Genomic DNA, 19,995 nt, shown 5'->3' on the forward strand with positions numbered 1-19,995 from the left:
AGGGACCAAACAAAGACAACCGTGGTTAAATCCCGCATTACCCACACCCAGAAGTGGGTTATTATTATCTAATGACATTATTTAAGAAAATAAATAATTACTTTTCTTAAATAATGGCATTGAATAATGCCTCTTTGCTGCCCTTCTGCAGCTGTCTGGTATTCCACGGCAGTTCTGATGTACTGCGCATGCCTACGCAGTACATCAGAGCTGTGGGCAAAAGCAACGGAGAACGCAAGATCTCCGTTGCTTTTACTGTCGCTATGTTAAATGGGTTTAACATAGCGAGACAGCTTTAAAATAAGCAACGGAGATCTCCGTTACTTATTTTAAAGCTGTCTCGCTATGTTAAACCCATTTAATATAGCGAGACAGGTTTAAAGCAACGGAGATCGCAAGATCTCCGTTGCTTTTACACATGTCGCTATGTTAAAGGAGTTTAACATAGCGAGACAGCTTTAAAAAAAGCAATGGAGATCTGCGTTGCTTTTTTTAAACCTGTATCGCTATGTTAAACTCTTTTAACATAGTGAGACAGTGTTTTATACTAACGGAAAAAGTCCGGGTGACCGGACCTTTTTCCGTTAGTATATTGAGGGATTTACAACGGGCACGCTGGTTGGGCTGGCCAATCAGCGTGCACGTTTTAGAGGAGGAATTGTATAATTTGTGTTCTAGAGTGTTTGCTAACAATCTTGTCCAGGTAGTTTTTCTTTAACATTTAGACATATTCTGCAGTTGAGATAAAGATACTCCAGTGTATTAAGAGATAGTTAAAATGTTTCCAATATAATGAAGTTCATGGTTATAGGGAGTTCATTCAGTACATATGCAAACCTTACATAATTTTCAGGGAATATAGAGTGTGTCTTGTTATAAGCTGTTTTTTTGTGATTTACAGATGAATGAATTCCATTTGTTGGTCTGTGGGAAGCTGTCCAGAGCTGATGTGGCCCCTGCAAAAATGATAACACCACTACAGTTGCAATTGTGTCAGAAGACATGATAGGCAGAAAACCCAGGTAGGGAGGGAGGGTTTTCTGAACACGTAAGCCAAGTTTCAGTAGATGTTAATATATTCCAAATGCAGGAAAACCTCAAGAGTGGGCAATTTGCTGTTGGAATGTCTAGCACCGAGCAGAACCACCTTAATGACATCCTGTTTTGGATTTGATATGCTAGTTACATAGGGATCTCCTTTAGCTGGACTCTACCTAAAAATTGCACAATGGGGGAAATAAAGGATTTAGCCAATATGTCAAAGCCTTGAAATAAGGGGTGCAGACTATTTTTTGCAAAGCAAGTAGGATTGTTGAGCAACTCATTCTGTGTTGACAGATAATGGATCCCCTTAGAATGATACCAAGTACTTATTCAATTGCTGAAGCAAATTGCCTTTGATCTAAATGTAGCTTATTTAGACATCAATAGCTGCCCTCTTTTGTTCTTAATTCTCTTTTGTTTTAATTATATCTCTAAATAGGACCTTCAATCATGTGAGAAATACAGGTATATATTTTTCCTTCTATAGACATCTGAATACTTCGGCTAGCTATTATAAAAGACAAATTATGGAGAAAGCTACTTACCACTACAATTACTAGAGGATGTCATCACATTCAAGTTTGTAAAGCTCCATTTCAACAGGAGTGCTAAGAAAAAGAAATATTGACCATATTTGCTCCAGCACCACTGCCTTATGTTACTATTACCTTTTCCAAATCATATTGTATCATTAGCTGTCATTCATTACAGTGTATGGAAGAATGTGATCCACATATAGAGACCCGGTGAGGATGTCCTTGTTCATTTAGACACAGATGTTCATAAGTCCACTAAGTTCTATGCAAACAGTCTAAACCTTTGCCAGCCTAGATATTAACTCATATTCAAAAGTTCCTTCCAACCTCAAGAAGACAACACAAGATAGACTGTAGAAAATTTGGGGCCAATCCAATTATCTAGGCATAACTGAACGAGGCAAAGGAGATATTCTGCACCGCATATAGTGAAAGATTGTTCAAAAGGTAGAAGATACATTGGAATATGAATCTATCATGCCAGACTTCTCATGTATCTGTTGAGTAAGGTTTAGTTCCTTTAACTCAGTATTTGTGAAGTGACTTCCTCTGCAAAGAACTAGATCAAAGAGGGCCAGGTCTTTTATGATCTGAAAGATCTGACATGGCGCTTCATAGAGCTATCTATAAGCTAATGATTACAGTGAAATGGAGAGCATTGTTAGTCTGCCCAGATAACTAAGATGTGTGAGATTACTAATCTTTTCTGAGTGATTTGTTTAGACAAATACATAATTAAATGGATATTATATTCAATAACAAGTCATGTGAGATACAGGCAAAGAAGAATTAAGATTCTTGGAAATTAGATGAGACAGATAGAAAGTTTCTGAGATACTCTAGTGACATCATAATTAAAGGATAAGTCATTATCAACAAGATTGCCTACATTTCTTATGACAGTGACTGACTGGAAGGAGTGCATTGCCTGCGATGTAAGAGATAATGATTTGTTTCCCAAAATTCAGCATGCTACATTTTTTCACATTTAATTTACGGCCATTATACTTGGACTAATTACTAACAGGGTTATGCCATACTAAAACAATGATAACTTAGTGTAGGAGTGAATATCAACAGCCAATTTACAGTTGTCAGCAAACTTAGATAATCAAAGGGCAGGAATAAGATCATGAAAGTCTTAGAATAGAAATTAATGTTGAATAGGAGGGTCCAGCACCAAGTCATGTGGTGCACCACTGGTAACCTTTTTTTCCTTTCAGAAAATTTACCAGTGGTGCACTTGTATCTTTAAAATTCTTCACTAAATTCTAAGGGAAAATCTTTCAGCAGGACTAGTGGTTTGGAATTCTGTTCAGGACGTAAACCTATTTTCGTACCTGTATTAACACAAACGTTTTACAGGCAAACTCTTTTTCCTCAACACTATCCTCTTCTTTGATGTCTCCATTTCCAATAAGGAATGTTCAGAATTCTGGCCAGATTGATTTAGTTGGTGAGAGTCCCACCCTTCCAGGGCAGGGTGGGAGTCTGGAAGTCATTAGCTTTCACCTCCTTGCAGTGCTAAGAAAAAAATGAAGTCAATTTTGCTCCAGACTAATTCTAATGATCTATTATGAATGCCATGTGCTATGAGTTGTGCCAACATTATGCTGTAATTTGTTATCCAAATTACCCTTTCAAAGTCTCTATTACTTCCTAACATCTGATTACTATCCATACTGTCCAAGGCCCCCCACAAGTTTTCTATTACTCTTTAGGGGGTGATATCACCCAGGGTGAGAACCACAGGTTTAAGCAAAAGTAACTCAAAAGTAATGCACATTTCAGTTACTAGTTACTATTTATTTATTCATTTGTACTACTAATAATAATGAGCAATATATGTTTTGTTTTTAGTTTGAGGAAGTACATTTAAGTAATGGCATCAATGCATAGAAAGTATGTGATATGTTGTTTTACAAGCAGAGCTTTTGCACTTTAATTGTGAATGCACAATTTATCAATTGTATACTTAAGCAATGAAGTGGATGCTTGTGCAACATATTGATTATTTAAATGAACTTGCCTTGTAGGTATTTGATTCTGATGAAGTCTCTGGATAAGAGATGAAAACGCTTAATCCGATATCTTTTGTGCTGTGTGTTTTTTAATAAACTGTTGAAGCAAACGGCTGAGACTTGTGGATTTTTGAATTGGACAGCCTCTATTGGATGACTACCTGAAATTCATCATTAGATTTAAATGTTGTTTTAGAGTTCAATAACACAATTTTATAGAGAAATTAAAATGCTACAGAATGTACAGTGGTGCAGATAGAAGACACTTGTAAAAATATATATGCACTAAATTGTGCAGAAAATGTACAGAATTAAAAAAAAATCACTTACTACAGGAATACACAGATTCATGGGCTAAAGACACAATAAACTATGGCTCAGATGCCATATCTGAAGTACAGGTAGGAAAGCTGCCAGATCTTTAGAGACAGAGGGCAGGATTCACGAAGCCTCCGTGTAATAGTTACAAGACTTACACGGAGGCTGCAGTTAAACGGTGTGACATCAGCATGTCATGCATATGCATGAGGGCATGCTGAATCACACCTAAGGCTTACACGGTCCATGGAAGACAGTAGGGGGCATGTCCGTAGGCAGAGCTCTGCAAACAGACACGCGCCCAGAAGAGTAAAAGTCCCGAAAGTAAACCACCACGACAGAGTCCATGGAAATGTGAATAAACACAACACAACACATGCCCCCACAGACTACGAACATAAAATATATAAATGAACATGTTATATATTTTTTTTAAATTGTAAAGATGTTTGCCCGTGAGTGCGCTCGTTTGCGCGGGCATGCCCAGCGCTTAGCCACAGTTAGCAGTCAGTGGAAAAGCATATAAGAACTAAATAGGCAAAGTAAGCCAAAAAGCAATAGCGTAGTGGTAGAGATGTTGGCTGAAGAGCAGGCAGTCATGGTTCGAGCACCTACAACATCGATTTTTATTTTTAGTGAAATAAGCATGAAACAAGTCCATGACATATATGTACACATATAAAATTATATTTTATGTAAAATGTAATGAAATGGGCCATTTATTTGGAAGAAATGTGAGATAACAAAATAATAAAAAATGCCAGATGTGCATATAGCTGAGCTACAGTTTAACAAGTTGAGTGCATCTGCCCGTAGGTGAGCAGTGGTTTAACAGGTGTAAAATGAGTGCCCGAAGGTGAGCAGTCGTTTAACAGGTGCAAAATGAGTGCCCGTAGGTGAGCAGTGGTTTAACAGGTGCAAAATGAGAGCCCGTAGGTGAGCAGTGGTTTAACATGATGAAACTGTGTGCCCCTAGCTGAGCTGAGCGTAATATGCGTGCTGACAGCCAAATGAAGTGTAAACCAGCATAACCCGTTTGCGTGGAGCTGTGCACCTCGCCAACAAGCTAACCGATGGGGAACGTTGAGCAAGCTGTAACAAAACTGCCTTTACACAGACACACCTCCTAGTCTGTGTAGACAGTCATAAAATATAAAAAGCAGTGGCCAGGTTCGAACCCAGGACACCATGCACCATAGTCAAGGTACTGAACCACTAAGCCATGACAGCTGCACTTAGAAATGCAGTAATAGCAAATATATAGGAATGAATAGAAAGAGGAGCATGACAAAGCAGGTTTTGTGAAGCTGATACAATTCCAAAATGGCCAATCACAGATAAGTGTGGGAAAAATGGCATATATAAGCCCCATAGGCGGGAATACACAGCATAACTGATTGTAGAACCAACTTGCAGCCAGAATGTCAGGTGTAGGTGAGGGTAGTTGCTTTCGAGCACAGAGGTGGGGCACTGAGGAGTCCAAATATATGGTTTGGCTCCTTGTCCACAATCATGAGGCCCAACTCATGCAGGGCGAGGTCCTGTGGGGAGCATATAGGACTGAGGCATGGGACCGGTTGGCTCATGACCTTACCAGTGCCACAGGGATACCAAGGACTGGTGAGCAGGTCCGCCACCACCATGCGGACCTGAAGAGATGGAAGCAGGACCAACTGAACCGTTGGATCCAGGAGGCTCGGCAAATGCACAGTGACCACTACTGAGTAAGTTACATCTAATTATTTATGTAAGAAATTAACCTAGCTGATATTATGGAGATGTGGATTCCAATATTACTTTATTTATATTACTGCTGCAGGTGTCCGTTCTGCGAACCATAGAGCCTATGGCGATAGGCTGGTGCGGTTGCACCACCAGGCAGGTCAGTAATCCTCTCCCTGTAACTGTAAATAAATATAAAAGTATGACAGTTAGCAAAAGAGTGCAGTGAAGTCACTAAGTAATAAAATGTGCAAGTAACAGTGTAAGAGGGTTTGCAAGTATTGCTTGATTACAAAAGTGTGATGCAGTCTGTAATCCAAACAGAGAAATGAAAAAGTCTGAAATAAAGTCTGAAATAAAGATGTCCCACCTGTAATATAATAGTACAAAACCTGCAGCAGGCTGAAAAGTACAACTGCAGAAGCTGAGTAAAACACATGTGTGAAATATATCCCTGTTGAAATACAGAAACATGACAGAAGTGAGACTGTTGGAAAGGATTGTAATAACTACAGGTAAAACATGTCAATAAAGCCTAGAATTAAGTACCATTCTGAATTGTAAAAATAAAACAAGTGAGAGAGTGTGAGAAAGAGTTATGAATCCACCAATAAAGTAGTAATAACTCCTGAATAAAGTATACTGCAGTCAGTACAGAATGAAATGAATGTGACAAGCAGAACCAAACTGCGAAATGTGTTCAAAATGTTCCTGCAGCTGGAATGTGTATCCCAAAATCTGGATATGTTGCTCTCAGTCTACAATATGCAGATAGTATGGTTGACTGAAATACCAAACATCCACAGCTGTCTATAGCTATATAAAGCAAATGTAGCAGGATGATGTAGCGGAACAGAGCCAGATATGAATGTGTATGAATAAAAATGAAAATGTATATTGATGTAGCAGTAACATTCCTATCACCAACTTGAAGTAGTTATCACATAGGAAACTGTAGGTAGAACTGTAGTGTGTATATATCTGCAGCTATTAGAAATGTACAGCATATGTATTGGTATTTAAATGTGTTAATTAAATTTTCTTCACCCTACCCTATAACCACATATAATCCATTCCACGTGAAATTGGTATGTGCAATCACAATTAACACCCTGGACATTTGTCCTGTTGGGTCATACATATTTGCATGTACGTTGATGCATCTGCCCTGTTCATACATCCAAACCTGATGGCCTGTTGCCATCAATCAACCCTGCATGTTGTTGGACTGTGTATTGCTGTTCAAATTATGCATGTGTTATGCTTGCTGTTCAATGGTTTGAATATGTGGGTGTTTGGTTAATGGGAATACTAATGCATGCTGTTACAACTGATTGTGAATGGTATTGTATGTTACTAACCCAAACTGTCATGACATAATGCAAAACATAGGATGACAGGGAAGGCGGGTTCCAGCGGACGCACCTCTCCCACCTCAGCTGGCGAGTGCACCTGGCAGTAGTGCCCAGTCCGGACCCTCCTCCGGTGGGCCTGTGCCACCTGCGGGTGGAAGCGCTGCAGGGGATGGGGCTCATCCCCCCTCTTCAAGTGTGGCCGGAGGAGAACAACCACTCACCCTCCGTAGCATCCGGACTGTGGTGCGTAGGGAGATCCAGGAAACTGTTCTTGGGCCCCTACGCCAGCTTGAGACACAGGTGGCACAACCAATGGGCATGCCTTCTGCCCGGCCTACACAGCCCCCAGAACAGCCCCGTTCTGGGCAGTGAAGGCACAGTGGCAACTGCCCATGGGTGGGGATATCAGTTTCACTGTTGCCATCTGTGGGCTCATGGGCTCTAGATATCCAAACATCCGTCCCCGTCAATTGTGTAACCCCCCCACATGTGTCATACACCGCCCCTATATGCATCTTGTTTGTCTTGTCTGTTGACCTACCCAACCTACCTCCCCAGCTATACCGACTTCCTTTACCTGACATACCACTCTCACCTGAAAAAAAAAAAAGGGCACTCTGTACCCACAAAGAAATTATGCCCCATACATAGCTGCCCGTTTCGCACACATATCTGCTGGACATGGAAACTGTCAATTACAATTGGCTGTACAACAAGTATTATTGTTGTCCTCACACCTCTCTCAGGGGTGGAAGGTTTCAAATGTCACACCAAATTACAAACATATGCACAGCTGTTGCTGATGAAGAAATGGGCAGCTATGGGCCTTACCTACATCCCTCCTGCAAAACCCGAGCTTGTTTCCCTACTGTCTTACCCTCTTTGTGACCCCTTTTTCACCAGTTTCCTGTCTCCACATTTTCATTTCTTTCAAAGAAAATAGCGCGGGTGTGCGCAAGAGTAAGCACTTTTAAGCGGTTGCAAGCGGGTGTGTGCGGAGCTGAACGCCAGATCGCATGTGGGAGCTCTGCGCAAACCAGCACTAACCCGGTTACAACTGCTTAAAAGTGCCTTAGTCACTCTGAATGACAAGTCCTGTAGTCTGCTCAAAAGCAAAATAAAATCCCACTGTCAGTCCCAAACCCAGGAAACAGTAGTCTGCATGACTTACCACTAAGCCATAACTGTTATATAAGAACATTGTGCTAAAATAAATATATCATGTAATAGTAGGAATGAATGTAAAGGGAATATAGGATGTGTAGTACACAAAGCATGTCATGTATATTTACTGTCAAATCTAGTGGATTTCTATAATAGTAGTGTGTGAACAGAAACAGCCATGCTAGTTGGTAGCTAGTAGGTAATAATGTCACTGTAGCACCTTGCAAGCCACATACATACTCACAGCAGGAAAATCACTGCCCATACTCCACAACCTCTTACAGGAACACATCCGGACCAAGTAATAAAAAATGTGGAGCAAAGGGCCAAAAACAGGGACACATTCCAAATAATGCTACAACAAACTTAGACAGTTCAGAGAGTAACAGGTTCTGCATTTTATTGGATGTTTGGAAGGGTATGAAGTCTGAAACTTAAATGTTTGTCACTATAGTCTAACTTGAGCCCAGAGTGATTTGCCAGAAAGAGCTGTTCATGAGACATTGACCAAAATATGAGGCAAAAATGTTGACAACCTGCAAATATCTGTACACTTGAGAGGTCTGACACTGCCATATTTGAATAGTTAAGAGCCTAGACATAGCAACAGTGACTGAGTTACAGGGATGCCCCACAGACTCCCTGTGAAATGTGCAAACAGAAGGCAGAAAGGTGTTACAACACATGCAATGGTAACTATGAAGTACTGAAAGTATGCACCACTTGCATGGCAGAAATAGTGTAGTAATACATATGCTCATGCTATCCCAAAGTCACAACTGCAGAATACCAGACAATTTAATGGGTGTACCCCACTGATATGTACCATTCCATGAGGCAGATAAAAGATGCACCTGAGAGTCTCTGGGGGCCTGCTCAGCAGCATACTCAAATACCCTAATAGATGTCAAAGCCCACACCATGGCCAGACCACACTGCATGCAGTAACACCCTAGCAGATATAGCAAGCATTCCAAGGTGTGAATTTACATGGAAAATAGGAAAGCCACAGCAACACACTACAGTTAAGACACCTAGCAGGCATAGAAGTAGTGAATGTAAAGGGCAAATATTGAAGCCATAGCAACAAAGTGCAAGAGCCACTGCTATACACCAGTTACACCACATGTCCCACAGGAAAGCACACACACCGACATTAACAGTAGTAGTAGTCTTAGGTGTCAGTGTACATACACACTTAGTACAGGAAACTTGAGAAATGAATGGAGAAATGTTAATCTACAACACAGCCGGAAATATGAGAGAGATACTAACCTTTACACTCACAGTACAGTGTCCACAGCATACCAGCATGGTCCCTGCCCTTAAAATCTAAAAGGGCTACGCCTATCTCATATACCTTTTTATAGCACTGTCCTGATATCATAGTGAGAACTGCAATCAGTGCACAACTGGCTGCATGCAATTAGCAAATGCTGGCTAACAATTGGTGCAGAGGCCATCACATGGACATATGCAGATACCTATAAAAGAATGCTGTACTCCCAGTCCACACATGCAATACTTTCATTGCACCCTGTGGAGGTAGGGAGAGAGAGAGAGAGAGAGAGAGAGAGAGAGAGAGAGAGAAAAAAAAAATAAACATACACAAACAAAACAGGTCAGCAACAACCACTTGAAAGCTGACAACTGGCCAGTGGAGCAGCAGGACACGAAACCAGATGGCAACACAAGCAGCTGTGACAAACACAGGTAATGTAAAGTAATACTATAAAAGTCTACATACTGTGAACCCTCCATATGTGTCATTGGTCTGTATCCATATGTATATGAAGATGTGCAAAGGGCAGGGGACATACAGCAACTATCAGTGAAGGCTGTACATACATATATATGTGAGAGCATCTATGTGCACATATCAATGTAGGTTGAATGTAGGTTGTAGTGCAATGTACAAAGTAGGTTTCACAGTTATGTATGTTTAGCAGTATGTTAGTGTGTGTATACAGTTTTGTAAACAAACATGTTGATATACCTATCTATCATATGGATACGCATGTATGTCAATATATGTATGTATGTATATATATATATATATATATATATATATATATATATATATATATATATATATATATGCATATGTATACATACATAGAGAGGGATGTAGGAATACATAGACAGATGTAGATAGATAGAATATGTACAAACATATATATGTAATACACACATACAGATATAGATATATGTAGATACATATACATAGACAGACAGATCTGACTATCCACAGGTATGACTGTATATGACGATCTCACACTCCTCCTGTCCCATCCCCTCTGTCACTCTCACCCCCTCTCTGTCACACACCCCCACTCTCCATACCTATAGCAATATATGTACATCAATATAAATATGTGTATATGTATACAGACATATATATATATATATATATATATATATATATATATATATATATATATATATATATATATATATATATATATATATATATATATATATATATATATATATATATATATATATATATATATATATATATATATATATAGAGAGAGAGAGAGAGAGAGAGAGATGTATATATATTCTGAGTGAGGCACATGTGTACAGATGTATTGCAACAGGTGCCTGGTGACAAAGGCATGGAGTGAACACCAGTGTCAAAACTGGAGTACCATACCCCATTTCAAATCACCTACACCAGTAACCAGATATGTGATTGGCTGCACACCACTGCATGTGTCAGGGGTGAACAGGGTCATAAATGTGTACAATAGTCCCCCCAATGATATTCACAGTGGCACACTATTCCTGGAATACCTGCACATGGTATGTGTCAGCAGACATGGTGTGTCAGCTATGGACATGTAGGTCAGTGTACCCCTCCACACCACACAATGGCTGCCACGGTATGTACCTCACATGACCACTAGAGATATGGAGAAGGACACAGTGACATGTACAACACTGTGACAATGTACTCAAACACAATACCAATGCACAGTGACTGACAACACCACAGAGTACACACATACTACCCACATAGAGGTTACCACTCCTGGATTTACATACTTAAGTCACACCCATGACAGATGTCCAACAACCATAGTAACACCTCACACCATCCACAACCTAAATGACTGCTGTGTGTCGTCCATGACACTGCAATAGAGAGCACATGCTGGAGGTACAGGTTCCTACCCACAGATAAGACATACCCTGCAATAAACCACACAGCGTTAAGAAGCAAGACTCCCCATGAGTACATGTCACACATACCCCTGCTGAATGTTAGTCAGATAGGTAATATGCCATATGAGTCACCCTGTGTAACTGTTTGACAGGAGCAGGTACCATCACATCACATGTGTCACAATGGTCAGGGTAGCAGAACAGTATGCTGCTGTAGTCCCAGGGGCAATAGCATATTGTATTGTATTGTATTGTAATGTATTGTATTGTGTTGTATTGTATTGGTATGTAGAGGTGCCTCCTTCGTGGAGTGGAACCACTGCTGCTGTGTGCCAGTGTACAGGTACATATCCTGTATTCAGGCTAGTGTTACATAGCACTTCTATATGTGTGTTTAGCTCCTCTTGGAGTTCATGTAGCATGCAACCGGGGATACCATCAGGTCCCATTCATGTTGTGTATTCTGCTTTTCTGAGGGCGGCTCTCACCTGGACATCTGTGATGACAGGGAGGTTACAGTCAGCTGGGATAAGTATGTCTTATTTTGGGAGAGAGGGAGGGGGGAAACCTGCACTGAACCTGTCTGCCACAATGTTGCCAACATCTGTGGGTTCAGTGAATTATTTGTTGTTGTGTACTAACTATGAGCATATTGGAGGGTTTCTGACCAGGTTGCTAACATAACTGAAGAAGGCCTTGTGGTTATCTGTAGTGTCCCTGTTGATTTTCCTCTCAAAGTTGCCCATGGATGTTTGTATGAGAGAAAATAGCTCCTTACTAGTGCTGATCAGACATGCCTTCCCTTTATGGAATTATGCTCTGTCTTGCAGTAGCTTCCATCTTTTGTTATACAATCTGTCTATGGCTGGGGTCCACCAGACAGGATGCTGTCCCTTTGTGGAGAGTGTCTTGGTCTTATATGGGATTGCATGATCCATACATTCTCGGAGATGTCCGTAGAAATAATTTGTGAAGGGGTCAGTATTGTGGGTTGTGTCTTCCACTGGCCCAGTGGGCTGAAAGGATACCATGTCACTGTTACAAAGTGTAAAGTTTGCATTTGAAATGTTATTCACTGTAGTAGTTTGTGCTGGTGGTGGAGGTGGGATATGTATATCCAGGGCAATTAGTTTGTGATCAGCTCACAGTAGTTGATGATGTACCCCATACAGTACCTCTATATAAACCCCTAGGGTGAGAAGGTGCTTTGGACCTGAATCAGTGTTCTGACTGCTGCGGTTTGGTAGTATGTCATATGGAGTGTGCCAGGTACTGTTGCACAGTTGTTGGCTGAGCACTGATACCTGGCCATTTACATGTGTATCCACCAATAGACAGACAGATGCTATATATGTGAGATATGTTGTATCACAACAGTCGAGTAGCATGTGTAGTATGTGTGCCAAATTCTGCTGACATATTTTGCTGATATCATGTTATTTCCTTTTTCAGGACCATGGCTCACCAGCGGAATCCAGCTTACTCTGCAGCTGAGGATGAGGAGATACACCAGAGCCTGGTGTGGGATTATGCAATACTCTTTTCCCGCACCAGCCAGAATCAGCAGGAGAGGGCTGCACTGTGGCAAGACCTGGTCCGTCGGGTAAATGACATAGACACGCATAATAGGACATATGAGCTGGTACGACATCACTGCAGTGATTTAATCAGAAATGTCCGTCAGCGTGCATCGGATATCCACAGGCAACAGGTTGCCACAGGTGGTGGGGTGGCTACACATCCCACACTCACCAGACTGGAGGGACTACTCATAAGTGATGTGGCTCCAGCCCGCCAACAACAACAACAGCAGCAGACCTGCATTATGATGGAGGCTTGAGCCACGCAGCAGCAAGACTACAAACATGCAGGTAATATGCCATATGTATAGTTGACTGTTGTGTACACCGGTAGTTAATGCATGTGTGAGGTGTGTCCTTGGTTTGTAGCTGTCATCATAGTATTTAATGTGCCAGTGCGATATTCTTAATATCAGCATCTGACCTGTGAAAGGCGACTGTTGTACTACTGACCTGTATCATACTCAGTAACAATGGCACAGTTGTGCCCACTGACATTAATTTACTCACTTCTGCAGGTCCCTCTGGTGTAACAGCAATGCAGCCTATCCATGCTGGTGAGTATGTATTAACAATACCTTTAATAGTCTTGATAGTAATAGTAATATTAGGCTCACTGAGTAGTGCTCTGTGTATGCATGCAGGTGTGTCTGTGTCTGTGTGTTGATATCTCGCATACTGAGTAGTGTGCAAGTGTGCAACTGTATGCAACTGTGTGCAACTGTGTGCATGTGTGCACCTGTGCATGTGTGCATGTGTGCACATGTGCATGTGTGCATGTGTGCACCTGTGCACGTGTGCACATGTGCATGTGTGCAGGTGTGCACCTGTGCATGCGTGCATGTGTGCACCCGTGCATGTGTGCACATGTGCATGTGTGCATGTGTGCATGTGTGCACCTGTGCATGTGTGCACCTGTGCACGTGTGCATGTGTGCATGTGTGGATGTGTGTACCTGTGCATGTGTGCATCACTGGTAACATTGTGTAGACATTGTAAACTATGTTTCCTATTTCCCTCCCACAGGTTCTGGTGCTGCTCTGGTGTCATGCAGCAGGGAACCTGAATCAGGTGCCATGGGCACTGATAATGATGACATCTGTGTAATGGCACAGGAAGGTATGCCAGGGTCCGTCATTGGTCAGCCAATTGACAGTACACAGCTGTCAACCCCATCAATGCGCACAGTTATCCTGCCAATACACCCTTTGTCACCAATGTCCCTAGGTGATGGACAGGACACAGTGGGCATTGACCAGGGTAATGTGGTATCTGTGGCACATTCTTCCCCACACAGCAGCCATGGGCATGGCCCTGAGATGGTACCACACAGACAGATGTCCAGGGGTACTCGTTGGAGCATCCGGAGTGTACTGCCCCTGTCAGACATGCCCACAGAGGTCTTACAACCTCAGCTATGTTTCGGGCTGTCATGCAGGCACAGTCACGTATGGAACGATACACCAGACAAGGTCTGAGGGAGCTGACAGCATGTCGTACAGCCATGACTGACAGTATGCGTGACATTGCGGCTGCCATCCGTAATTTCACCGATGTCATAGGCAGATGTTGTGGGGACATATTCGACCGGTTCCACAACTACATGTCCATGAGCCAGGGTGATGGTGGATGGCTGAGGCATCGACGTGGGCATATGCCAGCAACAGTAGCAGCTGGCAGTTGTCGAGGTCGACAACAGGGCTGCGGCCACCCCCATAGTTCCAGCAGCAGCCCCAGCAATGCTGGGTCTGTGCTGTCATCAGACCGCCCCAGGAGACCACGTGCACGTGGCTCTGGACAGGCCCGGCAGGGATCTGTGTCCAGTTAATAAACACCTGCTTCTGATGACAGTACCCAGTCTGGATTGGTACCGGATACAGTCCGTAGCACCCCTGCAAGGCACAGGTACCATGTCCGTGGCCAAAGACACTAATCTGTATGACCTGGCAGGTACAGTCTGTGGCTGTCCACAAACACCAGTATATGGCAGCCATGAGGTGGAACTGTGTGCATCCATACACACATGCAAATTGACAACACCTAGGGCTACCGCATACATGCACACATGGCATCAACATTGCCCACCTTGTACTGCTGTCACTCACCAACACAGATACACATACATGTCAATTAGTGGTATTGGTGGCTGACTCAGGCATACCAAGTTCACACCCTGTGCATATGATGAAACTGTGCCACCTCCTGCAATCTGTAACATCAGTGCAGGTACAGGTTAACATGTTGCTGATGCACAGGGTGGCTACATAGATGTGTAGTAATAGTATCATGTTGTTAACAGTACTGTGTGCTGATATAATTGTGGGTATATCCCAGCATGCCTGATGCAGTAAGGGTATGATTGTCATGTACTGTTGTCTACACCCATGGTAAGTACCATAGTGTATCATCTACACATGTTGGCATACTGGTGGTAAGGATGTCAACAGAAGGCTACATACATAGGTAGCACAGGGGATAAGGTAATGAAAGTATTGATACGCAATGATGGACATGTAAACTGCAAGTGGCATGTTGCCCACACTGGACTCTGCAATGCGGATGTTTGAGGATGTTGATATGTGTGCAGTACTACACGACTGGTACAGGACACACAGGAGCATCCTAGCACTGCAAGCTCACATCTCATACCATGCTAGACAGCCCCAACACACAAAACTAACTGTCACAGGAGGGAGAGTCCCCATACATGTCAGGGATACTGTGGTGGCAGGCCAGGTAGCATACATCCTACTAAGTATGGAACCACTGAGTGAAGGCTCAGTGCCTGTTATTTGACATGTGTATTACTGCAGGAATGAGCACCTGGGTTTCCATCCTGTTATTGTACATCCTGACGGTACATGGTCTGTACACTTGTGTGCGCTGAGACTGGACCCTAGCCATCTGACCTGTGTATTTCCATGTACATGTGTATAGTGCCTGCATATTTGCACTGTTACCTACTGGAAGTGGTACAGCTTGTTTTTGTACAATGGACTACATGCAGCCCTGCTTACTGTAGCTTTGTTTGCATGCATGTTTGCTTGCAGTTACCCTGGAACACTGATCCCACCTGCAATGCAGAGTTACAGAGCTTCTGTGGACTCCTAGTGACATCTGCATAGCTTACTATATGTATGTCCATGTCTCACTTGACAGAACATCACTGTTTGTCCTGTTCACATGTGCGTTGCCTGTGACACATTGCATATGACTTACCTGGCATTTGTCCACGTGAGCAGTCATATATGCCAGTGCTAACTAATCACAGGCCCTACACCCTCACATACTCACCTTCTGTTGAACCAACTGCTTCGCTAGGGACGGCTTGCACCTGTCACCCCTGGGCTTTCGGATATTGGCAAAGGCTCTTGCTACCCCCACAGTGCCTTTTTTAGGCAAGGCTCAAAACACAAACCCACCTCCATAGGTATCACAAGGGATAAGAAACTAAGAGTAATGCTACTCAATGCCAGAAGTCTAAACCTCAAGATGCACGCACTCGAAACTCCTTAGCATGGAGAACATCGATATCTGTGCAGTAACAGAGACCTGGTTCAGGGCTCCTGAGAGCACACCAGCACTACCAGGTTATACCTCATACCATGCTTTTTGGCCCCAAAACGTGGACCGAACTACAAAAGGAGGGTGCGTATCGATATTCATCAAAGATACCCACACCTCCAGGTTGGTGGAAAAGCACGAAGCATCAGAGACTATCCATGTGCAACTAACAGTGGGTAAAACTGCCTTCCAGTTTATAGCCTGCTACAGACCACCCTCCCAAACCCAGGAACCCCACAAGGCCTTCCTGAGAACACTGGAAAATATGAAGGTCTCTCCAAACACCATTATATTGGGTGACTTCAACTACACAAACATAGACTGGGAGCATTACACTAGCTCCAACACCCTAGCACAAAGGTTCCTAGAATTTATAAACTCAAATGTTATGGAACAACTTGTTACCACTCCCACAAGAGGGGAATACATACTGGACCTGATCATCACCAACATGGGGACTCACTCCAGACCAGAAGTGTATCCCTCACTGGTAAGATCAGACCATAAACTAATCTCACTGGATATTCACATCCTGACCCCACCCCCTGTACAGAAAACTACAGTGAAAAACTTCTCTAAAGCAAATATCACACTCCTCAAAACTGAGGTGGAATCCTTCAAAGCCCCCGGGCCTGTGGAAAATACGGCCCAGACCGCAGAATCCTTTATAAATGCATTCTATGAACACCTTCAGGAATGCATGGATCATGCGATCCCAAATAAAACCAGGACCCAATCCTTCAAAGGTAGACGTCCTGTCTGGTGGACCCCACCCATAAACAAACTATACAATAGAAGGAGGAAGCTACTAAATGATAGAGCAAAATCTCTAAAAGGGAAGGCATCACTGATCAGTATTAGCAAAAAACTACGGGCACTCATAAAATTGTCTAAGGCCAGCTTCGAGAGAAACATTGCACAGGACACTAAGGATAATCACAATGCTTTCTTTAGTTATGTTAGAAACCTGGGTGGTAATTCCCAGATATGCTCAGAATTAGTCCAAAATGACAAAAAATACACCGAACCCACAGACATTGCCAACATCCTAGCTGACAGGTTCAGCAACCCCCACCAACAGGGCAAATATCTATCCCAGCAGAGTGCTGCCCCCCTGACATCTCAGATGCTCAGGTAAGAGCCGCCCTCTCCAAAGCAGAAGACCCAGCATCAATGGGACCAGACGGTGTCCCGGGCTGTGTCCTACATGAACTCCAAGAAGAGCTAAACCCAAACATAACACTACTGTTCAATCTCAGCCTTACTACAGGATATGTGCCCAAAGAGTGGCATACAGCAACAGTGGTCCCTCTCCATAAAGGTGGTGCCTCAACGGATCCTGGAAACTATTGCCCCATAAGCCTGACTAGCTTGGTCTGCAAAGCTATGGAAAGGATCATCATGGACCTCATAAATAAAGATAGTGGGGACCTACAGACACTGGATCCTACCCAGTTCGGCTTTGTTAAGGGCAGATCCTGCCTCTTAAACTTGGTTGATTTCTTTGAAACAGTCACCAAGGTCATTAACGAGGGGAAGGTGGTCTACACAGCCTACCTGGACCTTGCAAGAGCCTTCGATACATTACCCCACTCGGGCATTATAGATAAGCTCGCCAGCTTAAATATAAACCCCTATGTCACTAGATGGATTGCAAACTGGCTCAAGGACAGAACCCACATGGTTAGAATTGCTGGAGCCATGTCAGACTCCAAACCAGTTACACATGGTGTTCCACAAGGCTCAGTCCTGGGACCTCTCTTGTTTGGTATATATTTCTCGGAGGTACAGGCCAACACGGAAGGACTGTGGCTGACCAAGTTCGCAGATGACTGAAAACTGGGTGCCATAATCGACTCTCCAGCCGACACAAGCATCCTCCAAAAGGGCCTCATAGAAACAGACAACTGGTGCCAGAGCCATGGCCTTAAGCTAAATGCCAAAAGTGTATAGTCATCCCCTTTGGCAAAAACAAAGTGCCCACAAATTACCACATAGGTGGTAATCCATTAAGTACAGAAGAAGTAATTAGGGACCTGGGGACCCAAGTTGATAGCAATCTCTCATTTGACAGCCACGTGGCCAAAGTGGTTAGAAAAACATTTTATATAGCCCACATAATCATGAAGGGATTCACATCTTGATCAGGGGAGGTCATCGTGCCCCTTTACTCATCCCTCATCAGGCCCATAATTGAGTACAATGCCCTTGGGATGTACCTTACCAGACACCTGCAGCAACTGGAAAGACCCCAAGAGTACCTCACCAAGAGGATCAAAGGGCTCAAACAGATGCCATATGCTGCCTGGTTAAAGACACTCCAGCTCTACTCAGTGGCATACCGCCTGTTCAGAGGCGATCTGTGCCTGACGTATAAAGCCATGTCCAACCCGGAATTAATGGACATGCTGCACCTCAGAAAATCCAAATCCCATGGAGCTACGCGCTCGAGAGACTTGGACCTCAGTACTGAAATAAATAGGACATGCTGGAGGGACAGATTCGTAACCCAGAGGCTCCCTTCACTCTGGAATAAAATCCCAGTCCAGGTTAGGCAGAGTCCCTCATTGACACTCTTCAAGAGGAATCTTGATGAGTGGATGGGAGATCGTAGGTTTACCCCAGGTATCACTTCTGTGTCACTGTTAGACAGAGGCACAGTATACTAACCTCGAAAAAGGGCATAGCAAAATAAATTTAAAATGGGTGGCGAAAGCCAAACACATTCTGGCTAGGCTTATAAATGTCCTAAGGCAGATAGCCTAGTTTGAACCTATGAACCTATGTACCTTGTTCCCCATTGGACCTATGTGCTGTTAATCACCATGGCAATCATAATACTATGGTAGCACGTGCAAAGGTCACTTGTCAGTCACCTCTATGGTACAGTTGTGGAATATGTGGGTCATGTGTCAATGTCACAGCTGCCACATGTACACAGTCAACCCTCCCCCCTACACATGGACGTACAACACATGTATGAGATGCAACCACATAGCCAAACTGGGGACTAAGCACTTTGAACCCAGTACTGGCATAACCTGTCAGGTGGCATGACATACTACAGTTACTACAATCCCAGTCTGATGTAGACCTACACTGACAGCAATCCAAACACATGAACACACTGGGCCATTCGTGGAGCCTCAGAATAGCATCCTACCTGAGCAGCAGTCACCTCTGCAGCTGGCACACAGGCATATGTTAAGCCGGAACACAGCACGTGCAACACATAGCACACAAATCCTGTGTACCAAACAGTCACAGCCTGTATGGCTAGACAACACACCTGCTACAGTTGTGTTAGGTACCTTTATTGTCCGGTACAGTGAGGTCCCGCTCACCAGGCTGGACAAGGTGAAGGTCACAGTGATATGCCCGTGGGGCACTATGGTCCACCACATAACACAGGCATACAGGTCAGTCAGAGGCATGGACACATATGACTCAGTCATGCATTATTGTGAACAACAACCCACACACATGGGCATTCTGTGTGACAGAAACACACGTGGCATGT

This window comes from Protopterus annectens, chromosome 2.part1, assembly GCF_019279795.1.
Source record: "Protopterus annectens isolate FY-2018-M chromosome 2.part1, PAN1.0, whole genome shotgun sequence".
Lineage (NCBI taxonomy): Eukaryota > Metazoa > Chordata > Ceratodontiformes > Protopteridae > Protopterus > Protopterus annectens.